Raw genomic sequence first — 3,234 nt, forward strand, 5'->3', positions numbered from 1 at the left:
GAGAAGTTGAGCCAACGTTAGTGACACTCAATATTGTCACTAACGTTGGCAATCACTCATAAGTGGCCACGTTAGAAGACACGTTAACCTAGTTAACGTGGCCTCTAACGTTAAAGGGGGGAAGAGAAGCCAACGTTAGTGACACTCAACATTGTCTCTAACGTTGGCCTATGGTGCAAAGTACCACGTTAACTCCCACGTTAACTTGGTTAACGTGGGAACTAACGTAGAGGATGAAGAGTTGTCGACAACGTTAGTGACACTCAACATTGTCACTAACGTTGAAGCAACCACACAACCCCCAAGAGTCACGTTAACTTCCACGTTAACTTGGATAACGTGAAAGCTAACGATGAGAAATGAAGGATGAGCCAACGTTAGTGACACTCAACATTGTCACTAACTTTGGGATGGCTAAAAGATGGCCACGTTAGAAGCCACGTTAACCTAGTTAACGTGGAATCCAACGTGAGACCTAGGGGCACATTGGAACGTTAGTGACAATGTTGAATGTCACTAACGTTCTCGAAGGATGGCAAAGGCCACGTTAGAAGCCACGTTAACCTAGTTAACGTGAGCTTTAACGTGAAGCAAGAAGGGATACACTAGAATGTTAGTGACAATGTTGAGTGTCACTAACGTTCTCGAAGGTTGACAAGGCAACGTTAAAAGCCACGTTAACCTAGTTAACGTGGGTTTTAACGTGAGGAAAAAGGGGTGCATTGGAACGTTAGTGACAATGTTAAGTGTCACTAACGTTCCCGAACTTGGACTTTCACTAAATGATTAACACTCCTTACGCCCTGAGCTTAAGTCTCTGCCCACTCCGCACTTTCTCTCTGCAAGTAAAGACAAGCCCAAATAAAGAAAGGAACTGCTTCAAACTCAAGATCCAAAGGCCCAAGACTTGAAGAGTGAACTAGAAGCTGAGAAGAGTAGTATATATAGGAGAAGCTTTGAATTGTAAAGGAGTTCTGGAGGCTGAAGAACCACTCTCTGTATTTTACTTTCTTTGCAATTTCTAGTTTGAGGATGTATTCTCCATCTTTTTTTCATTTTCAAGAGCTATGAACAACTAAACCCCTTTCATTGGGTTAGGGAGCTCTGTTGTAATTTGATGGATCAATACTAATTTTCATTGTTCTTCTTCTATCTTTCCTCTTGATTTTACTTGAAAGCTTTCGATCTTCATCCAATTGAGTAGTTATCTTGGAAGAGAAGCTATTCAAACTTGGATCTCTTTTGAACCTTGGAAGAGGAATGAAGAGATCAAGCTAGAAATGCTTTCACATGCTGGACCAAATTGGGTTTGGATGGGTATGTGACTGTAACCCTCTCAATACTTGGTTTGAGAAATGCATGTGGTATAATCAGTGACCATACTTCATCTTTTCTCATGAGCAATTGACCAAGGAATTGGCTATTGATCAAGATTTGAGAGATTGAATTGCAAGGAATTGCAATTCAATCACTTAAGATTGCCAAGGAGATTAATGAGTGCATTGATTGAGGAAGAGATGAAAATGAACTTGATCCGGAGAATTGCAACATCTCCTAAGCCCAATGAACTCCCCATCTCTAATCTTACCCATTCTCTTTAATTTTTGTGATTTACTTTTATGAGCAAATCCCCCATTCCCATTTATAATTCTGCAATTTATTTTCAGTCATTTACTTCCAGTCCTTTAATTCTAGCATTTACTTTTCTGTTATTTACATTCCCGCCATTTTATTTTTTGCAACTCTCAACCCAATTTCTGGATTCGCTCAACTAGAACATTCTTCTAATTAAAGTTGCTTGATCAATCAATCCCGGTGGGATTCGACCTCACTCTATTGTGAGTTTTTACTTGACGACAACTTCGGTACACTTGCCGAAGGAAGATTTGTTGAGAGACAGGTTTTTCGTGCATCAAGTTTATGGCGCCGTTGCCGGGGATTGATTGTGCATCAACAATGATTAGATTGGAAGATCACTAGATTGAGCATTTTATTTTGTGAATTTCATTTTTCTGTTTGAGTGATTTACTTTTTGTTTTAGCTAAACTTCTTCCCTTCTCCATCTACTCTTTTGTTTTTCTTTGTTATTTTCAATTCTGTTTGCTAACCCACTAACTGTTTGATATATTGCATCACCCACAACTAACAATAACTCTGACACAGATACTGTCTGCACCTATTTTCTCTGCTTGTACTTGTTGCTTGTATGACAGGAAGAAGAAGCGGGGCTTCAACTTCCTTTGATTCTGAACCAGAGACAACCTTCCTTAGACTAAGGAGGGAGGCAAAAGGAAAACGAGTAGTTGGTGCTAAAGAAGAAGAGGAACAGTTTGAGGAATACTCTGAACCAAACATGGAAGAAAACATGGAAAATCATCATGAAGAAGAGACTCACAACCATGGCAGAGGAGGTGGAGCAAATCATGCTGGGGAGGATAGAAGAGTTTTGGGCTCTTACATTAATCCAAACCCAGGCAATTGTGGAAGTAGCATCCAAAAGCCAACAATCCATGCCAACAACTTTGAACTTAAACCACAGCTCATCACCCTTGTTCAGAACAACTGTTCGTTTGGAGGAGGTGTTCAAGAAGATCCCAAGCAACATTTGACCACCTTCCTGAGAATATGTGACACAGTAAAATCTAATGGTGTTCATCTTGACGCCTATAGATTGCTCTTATTTCCCTTCTCACTCAGAGACAAGGCAGCCAAGTGGCTGGAATCCTTCCCAAGGGAGAGCTTGACAACTTGGGAGGATGTGGTGAACAAATTCTTAGCAAGATTCTACCCTCCTCAACGAATCAATAGGCTGAGAGCTGAGGTTCAAACCTTCAGGCAACAGGATGGTGAGACTCTGTATGAAGCATGGGAGAGGTTTAAAGACTTAACAAGGAGGTGTCCACCTGACATGTTCAACGAATGGGTCCAGCTACACATTTTCTATGAAGGGCTCTCTTATGAGTCAAAGAAGGCAGTAGACCATTCATCTGGAGGGTCCTTGAACAAGAAGAAGACCATTGAGGAAGTCATAGATGTTATTGAAACAGTAGCAGAAAATGACTACTTCTATGCTTCCGAAAGAGGGAACATAAGAGGAGTGATGGAGCTAAACAATGTAGACGCTCTGTTGGCCCAAAACAAGCTCATTACCCAGCGGCTGGCTGAACTCACCAAGAAGATAGAGATGAACCAAGTAGCAACAATCTCCACTTCATCAACAACACAAGAAGGAGT

The 3,234-nt window shown here is 41.0% G+C and overlaps 1 non-coding gene across 1 annotated transcript; it reads right to left on the reverse strand.

Annotated features, from left to right (window-relative positions):
• Positions 1-2,806: 2,806 nt before the first annotated feature.
• Positions 2,807-2,910, reverse strand: LOC112739982 (small nucleolar RNA R71). The gene has a single exon (XR_003170915.1). It is a non-coding gene; the product is annotated as a small nucleolar RNA R71 (small nucleolar RNA).
• Between the last annotated feature and the right edge of the window lie 324 nt (positions 2,911-3,234).

The sequence above is a fragment of the Arachis hypogaea genome, chromosome 13 (assembly GCF_003086295.3).
Source record: "Arachis hypogaea cultivar Tifrunner chromosome 13, arahy.Tifrunner.gnm2.J5K5, whole genome shotgun sequence".
NCBI classification, from domain to species: domain Eukaryota; kingdom Viridiplantae; phylum Streptophyta; class Magnoliopsida; order Fabales; family Fabaceae; genus Arachis; species Arachis hypogaea.